Source organism: Alligator sinensis, unplaced genomic scaffold, assembly GCF_000455745.1.
Source record: "Alligator sinensis unplaced genomic scaffold, ASM45574v1 scaffold721_1, whole genome shotgun sequence".
NCBI classification, from domain to species: Eukaryota; Metazoa; Chordata; order Crocodylia; family Alligatoridae; genus Alligator; species Alligator sinensis.
In genome coordinates, this window is record NW_005841857.1 from 372537 (window position 1) to 379208 (window position 6672).

The 6672-nt window shown below is 48.0% G+C and overlaps 2 non-coding genes across 2 annotated transcripts; one reads left to right on the forward strand and one right to left on the reverse strand.

Moving 5' to 3' along the window:
- Positions 1-4482: 4482 nt before the first annotated feature.
- Positions 4483-4555, reverse strand: TRNAK-UUU. Its single transcript has one exon. It is a non-coding gene; the product is annotated as a tRNA-Lys (tRNA).
- Positions 4556-4807: 252 nt separating this feature from the next.
- Positions 4808-4880, forward strand: TRNAK-UUU. Its single transcript has one exon. It is a non-coding gene; the product is annotated as a tRNA-Lys (tRNA).
- The last annotated feature ends 1792 nt before the right edge of the window (positions 4881-6672 follow it).

Here is a 6672-nt window from a genome sequence, read left to right on the forward strand (position 1 = left end):
TGCTGCACCCCTGCATGAACTGTCGGGCTCTGATGGTCACATGACCCGGCCCGGGAGAGGCCCCAGTCACTCTGAATGTGGCCCCAGCCAGGCTGGGCCATGGGACACTCAGAGCCCGGAGGCTCCTCCAGAGGTGGTGCTGGGAAGCCCAGGGGGGCACATGGCCCCCGGTCTGTGCACAGGGCACAGGTGGCTGCAGCTGCATCCCCTGCTCCGCCTCTGCTCCCCGCCTCACTGCCCCAGCTTTGACAGTGGCACGGGACCATGTGAGCCCTGCTGTGGGGTGAGCCAAGCCGGGCAATGAGGTACATGTGAATCAGGGACAGTGATTTGATTCATTAATTCGGATCACTGTCCCTGATTCAATTTGGCCAAATTTGAATCTGAAGATTCAATGCTTATTCAGAGAATCAGTGATTCGGCCATAGATGCAGCTTTAAACGTTGTTTCTCCATACCTCTAGGTAGCAGGCAGCTCGTGAATGCCGTGATGCTGGGGCGCATGGAGCATCCCACAGAAGCATGGGGGGCTCCCCAGCACGCTCGGCAGGAGCCCTTGGAGGGGACCAGAAGCACTGCTGGTCCACTTCTGGGTCGGCTGGGGAGAGTATAGGGCGCCTCCCCCGTGCCCCACAGCTTGGCAATTGTTGCCTCCTGTGTCTGGGGGGCCCCCGGGGTCCCCCCAAGGCTGATCACTGAGCCAGGGGGGTGCGGGGGGGGGTCAAGAAAACCTAAAACACATCAACCCCGAGAAAGACTCCTGCACAATAAGGAAAAGGGAAAGGTCACTGAATTTATTACCTTTAACAGGAGACTTGGAAGTGGACCAGAAGCACTGCTGGTCCACTTCTGGGTCGGCTGGGGAGAGTATAGGGCGCCTCCCCCGTGCCCCACAGCTTGGCAATTGTTGCCTCCTGTGTCTGGGGGGCCCCCGGGGTCCCCCCAAGGCTGATCACTGAGCCAGGGGGGTGCGGGGGGGGGTCAAGAAAACCTAAAACACATCAACCCCGAGAAAGACTCCTGCACAATAAGGAAAAGGGAAAGGTCACTGAATTTATTACCTTTAAAATAGCTCATGACTCTTTAAGCTGATGTGTGATTCTGGGGAAGCTGTCTCTCCCCGTTTTTGAACTTGGGTTGGCAATACTGAGGTCCTGTAATTTAACACAAGGAGACCACATTTCACTTCTCACAGCCAACACTCAGCAGGGGAATATAAATAGTATCAAAGTACCTGAAAAACAAAATGAGCAGATATTGGTATGGAAATTCTCTCCTCATATGTGAATAGCTGAAAACAATTTTTTTTTTTTTTTAATTCCAAATAGCCGATAAGAATTTCTTACATCCTTTGAGATCTGGCAATGAAAACACTGCATAAGACTTGATGGTGTGATTAGCAACATTATCATTACTACTGTGAAACACTATGTCCTCCATGAAATGTGCTATGAGCAGCCTGAGTGTCAAAAGATTCATAGATTCTTAGATGTTAGGGTCGGAAGGGACCTCAATAGATCATCAATGGGCAAATACTGCTGCTTCCTCCCCAGCAAAATTTACTAACCAAGACATAGCACAATCTAAGGACTTACTTATAAGATAACTAATACTTACTCCTGCAGTAAGCTGGAGGGATCATGAGAACAACCTACCGCTTGCGAGAAAATATAGCAGAAAGGGTGTGTGTGGCAGGTCTGATCAGTCTTGGAAAGCTTATATATGCTGTTTTCCTCCCTAAATCATGCTTTTGAATGAATGTAACTTGCTACATGTTAAGGTGTGCATCACTGAGATTTCTTTTACTGGTTCTAGCAAAACACATTTACTTTTAGGTCTTCTAAGACCAAAGTAAATCACCATCCGTTCTGTCAGACTTCCATATTTTTTTCACTGTAATATAACACCACCATTTCAATCACAGATTAATTTAATTTGGGTCACTTGGCTAATGACAAAAAGGGGGAAAGACTTGGCATTTGCTCATGCTAGGAAAAGGTGAGCTACTTAAAGAGGCAAGTCAAACAAGACATAATTAAGACTAACTTCTTCATTCACCTGCAAACACTTTAGAGCTCCTACATGTGAGTTTCTCAATGCCAGGAGCGCACCTGGTTGAGTATTGCTATTTAAATGGTAAACTTTGTGTTAATAATGATATTACACAGCTCTTTACACAGCTAGACTTTCTGTTTGTAATCAGGACCTTTTGGTTGCATGTAAACTACTTGGGGTGGGGGGGATTTTAAAGCTATGCTTCCATGGTTGCCCCTGACATTTTGAGTTAAGCAAATATTTGGGAAGATCAATGGGTTAAAAAAAATGTGTGTTAGTCATGCTCCAGTGCTGAGGGCCAGCATAAATACAATGAATATACAGACAGGATGGGGACACATATCTGTTCAAAGAACCAAATTGCACTGACTCGGCGCATCTACACAAGACGCTATGTCGCCATAGCAATGAGCTACGGTGACATAGCATCGATGGGCACGAACTGTGACGCTGCAGCTACTGCCCAGTAGCAATGAGATACTGTGCAGTAGCTTGTTGCTATAGCCAGTAAAGTTGGAAACAACTCGTGCAGTGCTGGGACTGTGCAGTACTTGCTTTAGCACTTTTTACTTTTGCAAGTATTAAATGACTGCGCAGTAACAACTGCACAGGTGGCCACACATGTAGATGCGCCCACTGTGGCACAAACTAATTAGCTTTGTGCATTTTCTGGGTAAGAAAAGCTGTATGTGAAGATGTGGAGCCTGCCATCCCTTTGCGATAGCAGGGACTCACGCAGAAAAGATCCAAGGAGAGAAAGAAGTCATTTGGAAACCCAAGCTATCAGCTCCCTGCTTTGTTCTGTTCTTCAGGCATCTCAGGGCAATGCTGGTTTCTTTAGGGCTGAATCCCTAAGTCCCAAATTTTGATTCTCACATATACTCAGCTGCTGCCTGACCCTGAAGACATGAAAATTTCCCAGACAACTAGCTTAGTGCTAGAAAAGTCCTCCTGGAGCCTATATGGTTGTTATCAGGTGTAACCCGGGAAGTGGAGCTACCTGCCAGCTGCAGCCAATTATGGATCCCTGGGGTCTCTGCCTTGGAGCCCTCCTTGCTAGTGTGTGGAGCGTCGCCCTACAAAAGGATACCTGGAGCCTTGAAACCTTCGATCAGACAACACTCGGTACTTAACTATATATAATTTATTTACATAGGGAGAAAGGGGGAGGTACAAAAGACCATAGAAATCAATATATACACACCCAAAAAAGATACTAACTATTTATATACTAACTAGTAGGGGTGTGTGAAACGGGACGTATTCAATTCGGATTCGGCCCAAATTGGGGACAGTGATTTGTTCGATTTGTTGATTCGTATCAGTGTCCCAATTCATTTTAGTCAAATCTGAATCTGAAGATTCAATGCTGATTCAGAGAATCAGCAATTCAGCCATAGACACAGCTTTAAATGTTTTTGCTACATACCTCAAGGTACCAGATGCGGCTCATGAACGCTGAGATGCTGAGGCAGATGGAGCGTCCAACAGGAGCGTGGGGAGGAGGGACTCCACATGCTCAGCGGTGAGCCCAGAAGTGGACCAGAAGTATTTCCAGTCCATTTCCAGGTCTGCCACCAAGTGCGTGGGGGACCCACCTCCCCTGCCCCCCTCCCGGCTCGGCAATTGGCCACAGGGTGACCCCAGTTTTCCCCCCAGAACCTGGAGGCAGCAGTCACTGAGCCGCGGGGAGGGTCCACCGCCAAGCGTGCTGGGGACTGTCCCCCATACTCCCATGGGACGCTCCATCCACCCCATCATCTCAGCATTCATGAGCCGCCTGGTACCTTGAAAAAAACATATATGTCCGAATCATTGAATCTCTCTGAATCAAATCCGAGGCTTCCAATTTGATTTGGAGAGATTAATGGGTCTCCTGATTCGATTTGGATTCAGAGATTTAGCTGCCGAATCAGGCTGAATCTCCGCTGAATTGAATCAGTGACCAAAGCTTCACACAGCCCATCTCTAGCCTCTAATCATGTGTGTGGCCTTTCTTTGGACACTCTCAAGCTTCTCCATATCCTTCCTGAAGTGCAGCACCCAGAACTAGATGCAGTACTCCAGCTGCAGTCTCACCAAGGCTGAGTAGAGTGGGAGGATGACATCCTTAGCTTTGTTCAAGGTGCCTTGGTAGATGCATACCAGTGTTTGGTTAGCTCTGCCAGCTATGGCATCGCATTGGTGGCTCATGTTGATTTTGTTGTCTATCACGACACCCAGGTATCATTCAGATGTGGCGCTAGCAAGCATAGCACTGCTGAGCCTGTAAGTATGTTGTGGATTATTTCTCCCCACATGGAACACTTTACATTTCTCCATATTAGATGAGAAGATTTTGACAATGGCTAGACTTGAAACCAAAAGGGCAGCTAGCAGAATCTGGGTATAACCCAGTCAACTCCACCATCATGCTTTCACAGGATTTTGCCTGAACAGGGACTTGAACCCTGGACCCTCAGATTAAAAGTCTGATGCTCTACCATCTGAGCTACCCAGGCCCACATTTTTGAAGATACCCCATTTCCAGTCTGATTCCCAGTGCCCATACCATAGTCTTGATCTCACCATGACCCCAGGCCAAGCTCAGCACACAAGGGTCTGAGCCACGCAGCAAGTCCAGCTCCCAACTAATCCGCATTGCAAATCCCATTTGTGAAGGGTGCTGAGCTTGGCCTGGGGAGGTGGTGAGTTCAAGCCTAGGGTGCAGGCCCTGGGAATTAGTCTGAAAATGGGCACAGGGAAATATGTGAGCCTGGATAGCTCAGTTGGTAGAGCATCAGACTTTTAATCTGAGAGTCCAGGGTTCAAGTCCCTGTTCAGGCAATATAATGTGAGCCTATGCTCTCCCCTGTGAGGGTGTGAATGGGGGTAGTCCCAAGCACTGGCTCAGAGGTCTGCCAGCTGCCCTTTTGGGTTAAAGTCCCCCCATTGACAAAGTATTCTTGTTTCATGTGGAGAAATGTTACGTGTCCCATGTGGGGAGAAATAATCCACAACACACAGGCTCAGTAGTGCTACACTTGCTAGCACCGCATCTGAATGAGACCTGGGTGTCATGATGCACAAAAAAATGAGCATAAGCCACCAATGCAATGCCATAGGTGGCAGAGTGAATCAAACTGGCATGCATCTACCGAGGCATCTCAAGAAAGGCTAAGGATGTCATTCTCCATCTCTACTTAGCCTTGGTGAGACCACAGCTGGACTTCTGTGTCCAGTTCTGGGCTCTGCACTTCAGAAAGTATGTGGAGAAGCTCGAGTATTGGGCATTGCTTTATTACTCAGTGTTTCAGGTGTCATGGTTTAGAACCAGCTACTCTTATGCAATAGGACCTAGTGTTGAACTTCAGGATTTTCTCCCAGCCTGAATACCTCCTCCCCACATGTTAATGAGCTATTTTCTCAAGGTGGAGCAGGTCCACATTCATCTCTACCTTTGCAGGAGGACCACATCCATCTAGATTTTAAATGGATCCTATCAATAGAAATGCTCTGATTGATTCCATTTGTCTTTAATGAATGTGTAGACGTGCCCACAGAGCATGTTCTAATGAGCTTTAGGTAATGCACATTAAATCTAGTACCTCCATTGTGACGTACTAGATAATGGCGTGTTAGCCTATTTTAATGCACATTAGCTAATGAGCATTTTTTTGTGATGCACATTAAAATAGGCTAATACATATTAAAGTGCACATGTAGACAAGCCCTGTGTTTCCTGTTGCAATATTAGTGTTATAAAATCCACAAAATTCCTGGTGAACACAGTGGAGGGTAAAGAAGTCTCTAAGAGAACACCAGCTACAAAACATACACTACCTAGGATGTTATCTGTTTGGTTAGGGACAGACATTATGGCTGTGCAATGCTTCGGTAGCTGATTCGATCTGGAAGAGATTCAACCTGATTCAGGGACTGGATCTCCAAAAGCAAATCAAATTGGGAGACCAATTAAAAGCTCTGAATCGATTTGAAGCATCCAAATTGATTTGGAAAAGATTTGGCCATACACTAAACACGCAGCTGACACCGCTGCCTCCAGCTGGTAAATCTGCTGGGGTTGGGGGAGGGGAGAGGGAGTGCCATGGAGGAGGGAGGGATTGGGGAGGGGCTGGGGCTGGGATAAGCTGCCCAGCTAAGGCAGGGGGGTGTGGGATGTGGGCGCAGCAGTGCTCAGAGCGGGAGCTATGCCCTGCTGCCACTTGTCCAGCCAGGGCAAGTGGGTGGTGGGGAGGGGATGTGGGCATGGCTCGCTCCGGGCGGAAGGGGGCAAGCAGCAGCAGGGCATTGCCCTGGCTTCCAGCACTGCCACACCCACATCCCACACCTTCCCTGCCAGCTGGCAAGTGGTGGCAGCACCAACCCTGCCGCACCAGCAGGGCAGTTTGTCCCAACCCCAATCCCTCCCTCCCCCACACCCTTTCCCTTCTCCCTCCCTCCCCCAACATACTTACTAGCTGAAAGCAGCTGTGTCAGCTGCCTGTTTAGTCTATGACTGAATCTCCAAAGCAGTGCCAAATATTCAGGATTTGATTCAGCTGAATTGAATCAGGACAGTGATTTGAATCTCTGAATTGAATCACTGTCCTCCGAATCCGCTGAATCTGAAGCAATT